Source organism: Capricornis sumatraensis, chromosome 19 (assembly GCF_032405125.1).
Source record: "Capricornis sumatraensis isolate serow.1 chromosome 19, serow.2, whole genome shotgun sequence".
Lineage (NCBI taxonomy): Eukaryota > Metazoa > Chordata > Mammalia > Artiodactyla > Bovidae > Capricornis > Capricornis sumatraensis.
The window spans coordinates 56,912,864-56,925,262 of NC_091087.1; the positions used below are offsets into that span (position 1 = coordinate 56,912,864).

Below are 12,399 nucleotides of genomic sequence, written 5' to 3' on the forward strand. Positions count from 1 at the left end.
AAGCTCCAATACTTTGGTCGCCTGACATGAAGAACTGACTCCTTAGAAAAGACCTGTATGCTGGGAAAGATTCAAGGCAGAAGGAGAAGGGGACGACCAAGGATTAGATAGTCAGATGGCATCACCGACTTGGTGGACATGAATTTGAGCAAGCTCTGGGAGTTGGTGATGGACAGGGAAGCCTGGCATGCTGCAGTCCATGGGGACGCAGAGAATTGGACACGACTGAGTGACTGAACTGAACTGAACTGATTCTTTGGAGGGACTGACGCTGAAGATGAGCTCAATACTTTGACCACCTGATGTGAAGAGCTGACTCATTGGAAAAGACCCTTATGCTAGGAAAGATTGAGGGCGGGAGAATGGGGCAACAGAGGATGAAATGGTTGGATGGCATCATCAACTCAACGCACGTGAGTTTGAGTAAACTCCAGGAGATAGTGAAGGACAGGCAAGCCAGCATGCTGCAGTCCACGGGGTTGCAAAGAGTTGGACCTGGCTTTGCAACTGAATAACAACAACAATTTATCACCTCGGTTGGGACCTTTGCCCCAGCTCTGAGAGCTCTTAATAATGAATCTTGCATATATATATATATATATTATATATATATATACAGACATATATATATGACTTCCCTGGTGGCTCAGACGGTAAAGCATCCGTCTACAATGCGGGAGACCCAGGTTCGATCCCTCGGTCGGGAAGATCCCCTGGAGAAAGAAATGGCAACCCACTCCAGTACTATTGCCTAGAAAATCCCATGGACAGAGGAGCCTCGTAGGCTACAGTCCATGCGGTCACAAAGAGTCGGACACGACTGAGTGACTTCACTCACTCATATATATATATATATATATATATTTTTTTTTTTTAACCAGAAGCACAGTGCCTAATGAGTCATATATTCTTGTGAGTATCCTAATAAAGAATTATATATATTTTAATTCTAATTTTTAAAAATTTCCATGATAATCACTTTTGAACACATCCAATGGAAAAACATCACAGACATTGTTCTCGAAATTAGCAAATATGACTTCACCACTAATTAATTAGTGGTGAATGTCTGCCTTGATATCCCACTGGTGGTGTTTTAAAGACCCTAAATGTTCAAAGTTTGTTCTGTACAAAGTTCCATTGTGAATTGTGTTCTATAAGTTCAGATCTTACATATTATTAAGCAGTAGTTAAGATCCCAGTCCTTGAAGTCAGATTCTGGACTTAATACATGGCAGAAATAACTTAATTGAACATCTTTGGGCATGTCACTTAAATTCTTTGAAGCCCAGTTATTTCATCGTCTGCCACCTACCAAATACTTGACAGATACTACTTATATAGTATTATTTTTATTGCATTATACTTCCACTGATTTTAATATTATTCCATAAATCTATTACATAAATTAATAAATATTACCCTGTGCTCTTCGTCTTTCTTGGGCAAATATTTAGGGTAATTTGTCTTAGGAAAGCAGTACAAAATGATGAATACCCTGATTCAGATACTTAAAAATTTATTAAATTGATCTTGTGAAGAAGAGCAGAGTCTTCTGTATTTGAAAAAAGTTATATTCAATGCTTCAAATTTCTCCAAAATTCCACTGTGGTATATACAGTGTTCAAACAAACATGAATTAATATCCCTTTGGTACATAGAGACCTTAGGAAAGAAAGCCTTTAGATTAATAGCCAAGTTATTTGCTATTCCCTCACAGATAAAATATTGAAAACAGGCAAATGAATACAAGCAAAGAGAACCTGGCCTGTACTGGCTGAAATGTACAAATTAGCCCTATGTCATGTATTACCAGTTGTGGCAAGTAATGGCTGTGGTAGAGGCAGGGATCTGTGCACAGGGTAACATTGCAACTGCCCAGATTTATGACATTGCTGGAGAGCGAGAAAGCAGATGTGCTTGGAGAAATATCTTAGATGTGAGGAAGGTTGGAGTTAGGTGTTATTTGACTAAGAGGATGATATATGAAGATGATTATTTGTGTTGCCCTGAGAAGCTACAGGAATGTGTACTGAGGAATAAAGTCATGGTGTAGAGTTCTGACAACATGTGGTCTACTGAAGAAGGGAATGCCAAACCACTTCAGTATTCTTGCCTTGAGAACCCCATGAATAGCGTGAAAAGACAAAAAGATAGGACACTGAAAGATGAATTCCCCAGGTCGGTAGGTGCCCAATATGCTACTGGAGATCAGTGGAGAAATAACTCCAGAAAGAATGAAGAGATGGAGCCAAAGCAAAAGCAACATCCAGTTGTGAATGTGCCTGGTGATGGAAGTAAAGTCCGATGCTGTAAAGAGCAATATTGCATAGGAACCCGGAATGTTAGGTCCGTGAATCAAGGCAAATTGGAAGTGGTAAAACAGGAGATGGCAAGAGTGAACATTGACATTTTAGGAATCAGCAAACTAAAATGGACTGGAATGGGTGAATTTAAGTCAGATGACCATTATATCCACTACTGTGGGCAATAATGCCTTAGAAGAAATGAAGTAGCCATCATAGTGAACAAAAGAGTCCAAAATGCAGTACTTGGATGTAATCTCAAAAACGACAGAATGATTTCTGTTCATTTCCAAGGCAAACCATTCAATATCAAGGTAATCCAAGCTTATGCCCTGACCAGTAATGCTGAAGACACTGAAGTTGAATGGTTCTATGAAGACTGACAAGACCTTCTAGAACTAACACCCCCCAAAAGATGTCCTTTTTATTATAGGGGGCTGGAATGCAAAACTAGGACATCAAGAAGTACCTGGAGTAACAGGCAAATTTGGCCTTGGAGTACAAAATGAAGCAGGGCAAAGGGTAATAGAGTTTTGCCAAGAGAATGCATTGGTCATAGCAAACACCCTCCTGCAACAACACAAGAGAAGGATTGGACATCACCAGATGGTCAATACTGAAATCAGATTGATTATATTCTTTGCAGCCAAAGATGGAGAAGCTCTATACAGTCAGCAAAAACAAGACCGGGAGCTGACTGTGTTTCAGATCATGAACTCCTTATTTCCAAATTGGGACTTATATTGAAAAAAGTAGGGAAAACAACTAAGCCATTCAGGTATGACATAAATTAAATCCCTTATGATTATACAGTAGAAGTGACAAATAGATTCAAGGGATTAGATCTGATAGACAGAGTACCTGAAAAAGTATGGGCAGAGGTTCATGACATTATACAGGAGACAGGGATCAAGACCATCCAAGAAAAAGAAATGCAAAAAGGCAAAATGGTTGTCTGAGGAGGCCTTACAAATAGCTATGAAAATAAGTGAAGCAAAAATCAAAGAAGAAAAGGAAAGATATACCCATTTGAATGCAGATTTCCAAAGAATATCAAGGAGAGATAAGAAAGCCTTCCTCAGTGATCAGTGCAAAGAAATAAAGGAAAACAATAGAATGGGAAAGACTAGAGATCTCTTCAAGAAAATTAGAAATACCAAGGGAATTTCCATGCAAAGATGGACTCAATAGAGGAGGGAAATGGTATGGACCTAACAGAAGCAGAAGATATTAAGAAGAGGTGGCAAGAATACACAGAAGAACTGTACAAAAAAGATCTTCATGACCCGGATAATCATGCTGGTGTGATCACTCACCTAGAGCCAGATATCTTGGAATGTGAAGTCAAGTGGGCCTTAGGAAGCATCACTATGAACAAAGCTAGTGGAGGTGATGGAATTCCAGTTGAGCTATTTCAAATCCTAAAAGATGATGCTGTGAAAATGCTTCGCTCAATGTGCCAGCAAATTTGGAAAACTCAGCAGTGGCCACAGGGCTGGAAAAGGTCAGTTTTCATTCCAATTCCAAAGAAAGGCAATGTCAAAGAATGCTCAAAGTACCACACAATTGCACTCATCTCACACACTAGTAAAGTGATGCTTAAAATTCTCCAAGCCAGGCTTCAACAGTACATGAACTGTGAACTTCCAGATGTTCAAGCTGGATTTAGAAAAGGCAGAGGAACCAGAGATCAAATTGCCAACATCCATTGGATCATCGAAAAAGCAAGAGAGTTCCAGAAAAACATCTACTTCTGCTTTATTGACTATGCCAAAGCCTTTGACTCTGTGGATCACAATAAATTGTGGAAAATTCTTCAAGAGATGGGAATTCCCTGATGGGAATACCTGACCTTCCTCCTGAGAAATCTGTATGCAAGTCAAGAAGTAACAGTTAGACCTGGACATGGAACAACAGACTGGTTGCAAATAGGAAAAGAAGTACGTCAAGGCTGTATATTGTCACCCTGCTTATTTAATTTATAGCAGAGTACATCATGAGAAACGCTGGGCTGGATGAAGCACAAGCTGGAATCAAGATTACCAGGAGAAACATCAAGAATCTCAGATATGCAAGTGCCACCACATTTATGGCAGAAAGCGAAGAAGAACTAAAGAGCTTCTTGATGAATGTGAAAGAGGAGAGTGGCAAAATTGGCTTAAAACTTGACATCAGAAAACTAAGATCATGGCATGTGGTTCCACCACTTCATAGCAACAGATGGGGAAAGAGTAGAAACAGTGACAGATTTTATTTCTGGGGGGCTCTTAAACCAGTCCATTCTGAAGGAGATCAGTCCTGGGATTTCTTTGGAAGGAATGATGCTGAAGCTGAAACTCTAGCACTTTGGCCACCTCGTGCGAAGAGTTGACTCATTGGAAAAGACTCTGATGCTGGGAGGGATTGGGGGCAGAGGAGAAGGGGACGACAGAGGATGAGATGGCTGGATGGCATCACTGACTCGATGGACATGAGTCTGAGTGAACTCCGGGAGTTGGTGATGGGCAGGGAAGCCTGGCGTGCTGCGATTCATGGGGTTGCAGAGTTGGACACGACTGAGTGACTGAACTGAACTGAACTGAAAATCACTGCAGATGGTGACTGCAGCCACGAAATTAAAAGACGCTTACTCCTTGGAAGGAAAGTTATGACCAACCTAGATAGCATATTCAAAAGCAGAGACATTACTTTGCCAACAAAGGTCCATCTAGTCAAAGCTGTGGTTTTTCCAGTAGTCATATACGGGTGTGAGAGTTGGAATATGAAGAAAGCGGAGCACCGAAGAATTGATGCTTTGAACTGTGGTGTTGGATAAGACTCTTGAGAGTCCCTTGGACTGGAAGGAGATACAACCATCCTGTCCTAAAGAAAATCAGTCCTGAATGTTCATTGGAAGGACTGATGCTGAAGCTGAAACTCCAATACTTTGGGCACCTAATGTAAATAACTGACTCATTTGAAAAGACCCTGATGCTGGGAAAGATTAAAGGTGGCAGCAGAAGGGGACGGCAGAGGATGAGATGCGATGATGGCATCACTGACTCAGTGAACAGGAGTTGAGTAGTCTCTGGGAACTGGTGATGGACAGGGAGGCCTGGCATTTTGCAGTCCATGGGGTTGCAAAGAATCAGACAGGACTGGGTGACTGAAATGAACTGAACTGAAGGTGTAAATACCTGGAGGCTGACTGGAATGTAAAGAATTTATCATTTTACTTCCCATGTTGGTGAATAATGGTTTATGCATTGCAGGTCTTTATTAACTATTTAGTGAACTGAACTGGAAAACAGTAACCCAGTTTGCAACTCCAATTTATGCTAATGTTCATAAGTTCAGTTACTAATGTCCACCGAGTAAAATAAAGTAAAACAAATAAATAAATAAATTTTTTAAAAAAGCAAAAAAAAAATCATTGAATCCCTTTGAAATTTTTATGTAATTAAAAATGAGGAAAACAACAAAAAAAATGAGGAAAACAATGAAAATATACTGAGAAGTTTAGCTTATTCAGTGTGGAGTTTGCCAAATGATCCCTTCTCACTTTATTTGGTGAATATGATTATAGAGTGCTAGGGAGGAAAGGAGGGAGAGGATGGTGTGGTAGAAATTGCCCCATGAATCACTTTTTTGAAATTTCACTTGACAAAAATATATACTGAAATTTTCCAGATGATTTCTAATTTTTAAGGTATTTTAGGCTCCTTAATTTTATGTAACTAGATGTTTCTTTACATATTTAACAATTAAAGGCAGTTGCTAAATTTAAAATTATTTTCTGTATAAATCTGAGTAATTTGAGGTGTTTTTAGTTTTGATTTTTAATTCTCTTTTTAAACTTGGAAATTTCAGATATATTTTTTCTTATATTCCTTTAGAATAGTTAACTTTCTTTGTCATTTATATGAGCCAAAGAATATATGATATGGGTTACAGGCCCAACTTCTAGGGGCTATTATTGTATTATAGCTGCCTTATTATGTCATTCAGAAATATTATACTTTGACTCCAGCAAATTATTTTTATATGCCATTTCAATGTTAGTAACAGATTAAAAGAGGATAATGTGAAATAAGAGAATAAATTCTTTTAGAAATATTAGTGGTTTAGCTTTAGGTTTTATTCATTACTTTGGTCAAAATAGCCTCAGCTTGATCTTTTTATGTGTGTATTATCTATTTTAAATATATTTGAGACTGAAAGAATAAAGCTTAAGTTTCCAGAAGCAGCCAAATAATCGCACTTTGAATTTATAAGATCTTTTCTTTTTAAGCTGACAGCTGATGAGACATTTGCATTTGAACCTGGCAACATGTAAATTTGAAAGTTTGAATGAATAAGATTGTGAATTAAATGAAGGAGAAAAATATTACTCTTAAATTTTTTTGGAAACCATTAAATAGGGATTACAAACCAATGTATTTTTTAGGCAAATGTTACTTTATCAGCTTTTTCAGATCCTTAAAATTTTTCTTCAGATTTTTTCCATAAGCTTATCTAATCTTTAGCTGTGATTTTTAATAAATGTTTCTGCTTAGGAATGTATTACATGTCTTATATCCAGATCTGGTTATAGATTTGGTTTTACAACTTTTTCTGGTTTGAATGAAATGATCAAGCCCAATAATTTGGAAGATAGCATAAAGATAAATTACCAACTGAGCTATCAGGGAAGCCCAAATTTTAGATTAGTTACAGATAATGTCAATTTAGTCACCTTTTCAAATGTTTCCATGGTATCCATGGTGGGAGATTAAGCACAATGTCAGATATGAACTAAATTTGGTATTTCTACAGAAACATGAGGACTTTTCTGAATATTGATTAGTAGTCACATGGTTGGTGGCTCAGTGGTATGTCAATACAGGAGATGTGACTTTAATCCCCTGGGTAGAGAAGGAAATGGCAACCCACTCCAGTATTCTTGCTAGAAATCCCACAGACAGAGGAGCTTGGTGAGCTGCAGTCCATGGGGTCACAAGAGTTGGACACGACTCAGAGACTAAACACCACCATCACCACAACCACATAACATGGTTGCTAAATTGTTTAATACTGGTTTTGAGGATACCTCTTATCACACATTACATTTTTTTTCTTTTAATGTCAAGATACTTTATTCCTTTTTGTTAAAACCAGTTGCAACACTAAGCTTCTGGCCCATCCTGCTGATACACAAGCCACAAACGCTTGCTCAGCAGTTGAAGCCTTTAGTAGCATGTTTGAAAAGTAAATAAAAATCCATATAAAACAAATATTCAAATAGTTTTGTTGGAGGAGTGTGTAATTTCCTCAGTTCTGTCTTGCTACGGCAAAATTTTGAAGCAATGGAAGGACCAGTGTTACAGCTCCATGTTACAGCTCAGTTTTATTTGGCAAGCAAAGGAAAATACATCCTCGAGGCATGAGGGTGGGCCAACCCAGAAGACACACAGAGAAGAGAAACCCCCAGCTCAATTTTGGCTCCTCTTTTTATATGCTTTTTCTCCTCCCCCTGAGCCTGCCCTATGTAAATTGGGCTAGCCAGGAGGGCTGTCTGTTTTACCTGAGGTCTTCACGCTGGTCCTTGGACCTCCCTTTGTTCTATTTTCATGGCTTTTCCCTTTGTCTTTTAGCCACGGCCATTCTGGACTCCTCTTTCCTATTCTAAGTACCTAACAGTTTCCATAGGAACACAGATCAATGTGACCCCCATCTCCCAGTCTTCCACATTGGCGTACCTGTGTGCCAACCCTACTCATATAGACATCTCAGAACGAGCAGTAATTAAGTTAAATGGTCCCCCCCAAACCTTTAAATGAAGCTAAACTCACAATTAACAGCTACAAGAGTGGCAGCTACATGTTAATAGGAGTGGAAGCACAGTCTGCTGAATGCTGCTTCATGCTGCTCTCTCGGGCACAGAACAGGGTGCAGGGGGCTGACTTCCTGCTCCTCCACTCTGGGTGGGAAGTCCTGGTTTTGAATCTGCTTCATCAGTTGCCATGTTGGCCCTGGCATCACATAGTAGATGGTAGGTCTCTGGAATCCACTGAAGGTAGAAGCAGCAGTGACAGTGTAAGCACCCATGTTCTCAAAGAGCATCCAATTGCCCACATGCAGGTTACAGCGCTCAACAATGTGGTCCAGGCCATCACAGATTGGTCCCCAGATGCTGGATGAATAACACTTCTTGTCTGGTTTGGGTCTCTTCTGCAGAAGAGGCTTCATGTGTGTGATCCTAAAGAATGCAGTTAAATGACCCATATACTCCATCATTCATGTAATACATAACTGTTTGTTCACTTGACTCCTCTTTATCATCAGAGTCTGTCTGTTCCTTTAATATGAGTTTTTTTTGGCAATGATATAAACTGTGAATGTGAAAGCTGATTGCAACATAGTATCTGCCTGGCTCAGATATGATTCTCACTCCAGAGTCTGATGGAAAATACTTGTCCAATGCTGGCTTGATTACACTGGTGATCTCCAAATTTAAGCTTTACATCCTCAGATCCAGGAAAGCCACCACCAATAGCAAGCAGGTACATGTTGAAACCAACCTTAGCTCCTATGTCAAAGACGCAGCAGGCATCAGAGATCACCTGCACAAAGGTCTCAGGATCAGTACAGCCACTTCCCACATGGAAGATGACACAGATGACATCAATATCTAGCTCTTTTGCCCATTCCAAAAGAAGCCTGTGGCACCAAATTTGACACTGAGGTGACATACTGTTTTGGAATTATCAGTGGCAATCCACAAAACCAACTTGACCTTTGGATGTGCCCTGGAAACTTTCATCAACTCGACTTCACTATCAAAAGTCATCATCTGTACCCTGTTACTGGCAGTGTACTTAATCTGAGACACTTGTTTATACAGATTTGCATAGGTAATCCTCTCTGGAGGCATCCCAAGACAGCACCAGTTGTAATTTAGTCTTGCTGGCACAGTCAAGTCTTGTCCTATTGGCAGCTCGGGTCTTTACTATGGTTCTGTTGTCATTGCATTTGACTGCAAAAATGGTGGTGACCGAGGAAGAGCTTTAAACCATCTCAGATATTTCTTTAGAATGTCTCCCAGATCTGCAATGTAGAAGGCATGCTTATCATCAGAAGAAGAAACTTCATTAGTTTTTTTGGTCCAGAAGGTCCTTGGTAGTAATGCCTTCATCTAAGAAATGGCAGTCAAACTCATTACTAAAGCTGTTCATGGTTTCTTGATGTCTTTTTGAAACACAACAAACTGCAAATAGGGTTAGTCAGTTAGTCAGTTCAGTCATGTTCGACTCTTTGCAACCCCATGGACTGTAGCATGCCAGGCCTCTCTGTCTATCACCAACTCCCGGAGTCCACCCAAACTCATGTCCATTGAGTTGGTGATGCCATCCAACCATCTCATCCTCTGCCCTCCCCTTCTTCTCCCACCTTCAATCTTTCCCAACATCAGGGTCTTTTCAAATAAGGCAGCCCTTCGCATCAGGTTGCCAAAGTATTAGAGTTTTGGCTTCAACATCAGCCCCTCCAGTGAACACTCAGGACTGATCTCCTTTAGGATGGACTGGTTGGATTTCCTTGCAGTTCAAGGGACTCTCAAGATACAGACAAATATGGAAAACTTAGAGATGGAACTTAAAGAGATTATGTCAACTTGTCACAAAGGCAATTCTCCAGGAATTCCAAGTCCCACTGAAGATACATGTGCCCTCCATGCAGTAGTGGGAACGTTTGATAAAGGTTTGATAAACACACAATTTGCTGTCCACCTCAGAGCACAGGGGCATGGCGGGGAGATCCTATGGAGAGGAAACAGCATTGCCTAGCACACAGGACCGCCGGCAGCCCACCGCCTCGCTCCCTCCCGTGGAGGACCACTGGCCGAGGTGGCACTGGAGAGCTGGCAGAGGGACGGAGGAGGTGGAAGCTGAGGGGACTGACAAAAGCACATATTACATTTGATGAAAAACAGAAAATAAACAATATTATAAACTTCTTGAATTAAAATCATAATTACAAAAGATCCCCCCTAAAAGCTGATGGTTAAATTGTTAAATTGTTCAATTTAGCTAAAATATAGAGCGGGGAAGTATTATGAGGCACACCAAATAATTTTAAAGTCTGACCACAGTATTTCCTTTTCTTCTTGTCTCCCATTAATACCAGTTTACAGTTCCTTCCATTTCCATAACTCACTAGACTATGAAAATCATTTTGGGATTTTACCGCTGGGGAATGGCAGAACTATTTTGTCAAATTTTATGCTGCTTTAACACTTGAGTCTTCCTCATCTTAAAATGAATTTGGAGATATTTGGCTGAAGGAGGTTTCAGAATCAAATGAGTTTATGACTTTTTAGAGTGAAGGAAGACAGAAACTACGCATTAGTCAAAAAGATACTGAATTTGTTTCGGAAACTGCTATAGTTTTTATAGGCTCTATATATTTAGTAATTGATCAACTTGCGCTAGTTAACAACAGCCAGCAAGACTGAAACCTTCAACTCTACAATCACAAAATACTGAATTCTGCAAAAATGGATCCTTCATCAGTTTAGCCTGAGATGACACCATTATACCTGTCAATACCTTGATTGCAATTGATGAGACTCTATGCAGAGGACACATGAGACATGCCCAGACCTTTTCTCACAGAAACAGAATAAGTGCATGTTCTTTTAAGCTGCCGATTTTGTTAATCCTAATATGTATGTTTGTATTTGTATCTACAGAATGCCTATATCACCGTGTGTGTAGAGCTTGAAGGCAGCTGTATTAGAGTTCTCCAGAGAAGCAGTGCCAATATGATATGTGTATGTGTGTGTATTTATATAGACTGGATGCGTATATATTCTTTCTCTCTCTCTCCTGTCATAGGTCTACAGGGAGAGATAGAGATGGATTGATTAATTTACTTTAAGGAATTGGCTCATATGAAGGTGGACATTGCCAAGTTCAAAATCTTAGGGGATTAGACTGGCATGTTGGAGACTCAGGGAAGAGTGACAGTTCAAGTTCAAAGGCAGTCTGCTGACAGAATCCATTCTTACGTAGGAGAGGTCATTTTCTGTCCTACTACAGCATCTAACTGAGGGACCCTGTCATTAAAGTGGGCAATCTATTAAAACTTTATAGATTCAAAGTTAATCTATTTAAATGTTCATCTCATCCAAAAACCACCCTCATGGAAACATCCAGAATAATATTTGATCAAATATCTGGGCACCATGGTCAAGCTGACACAAAAAATTAAGTATCATGAGTTTACCCCTTATCAACTTGACATTCATACACATCTCCTTAAACTGTACTTCATCTCCAAATAAAGACAATAACAGGGTCATACTTCTGTCTAAGATACTATAGCTATCCTAAATACAACTGAAAACTCACTGTTTCTCCAGAGGAGGATGCAAAGTCCTTGGGTGATATTTACTTTTTTCTTTGATATTCCATAACTTAAGACATGAAGATGCAAAGTGATAGCACTTGAATAGTATAGTATAAGGTCAATATATTTTAAGTTACATGATAAGGGGATAAGAGAGGGGAGAACACAAAGATATTTATGTTATAGACAGTCATACTGATAACAGAGTAAGGCAGAAATACTCATGACAATGATAGTTTTCATTTCTGTAACTAGTCACAGGGTCATAGTGTGACCATCACTCATTCATGTCCGACTCTTTGTGACCCCATGGACTGTAGCCCTCCAGACTCATCTGTCCGTGGTGATTTTCCAGGCAAGAATACTGCAGTGGGTTGCCATGCCCTCCTTCAGGGGATCTTCCCAACCCAGAGATGAAACTGTGTCTTTGGTCTCCTGAATTGGCAGGCAGGTTCTTTACCACTAGTGCCACCTGGGAAGCCCTCTTTGCCTGGTGGGGTGACTCAAAGCTGTACTCCTGAAGGTCCAGGCCACTAGTAGTACTGCTCGGATTGGATTGTTGTTGGTTTTTACTGAGTTTAATCCCAGGTCATTTTCATACTAAGAGATGTTGTAAGGGATCTCCTGTATTTGAGACATACTTTTCCTTACCTCCATTTTAGAGTAGTTGTCCCATTCCTTCTTGGTTGTCAGGCCCAGTCATCCCAGCTGGAACTGTAACTCCCTT

At 39.8% G+C, this 12,399-nt stretch overlaps 1 pseudogene; it reads right to left on the minus strand.

The window, feature by feature from the left end:
• Positions 1–8,140: 8,140 nt before the first annotated feature.
• On the minus strand, positions 8,141–9,499 carry LOC138095434 (ornithine decarboxylase pseudogene; annotated as a pseudogene).
• Positions 9,500–12,399: the final 2,900 nt, after the last annotated feature.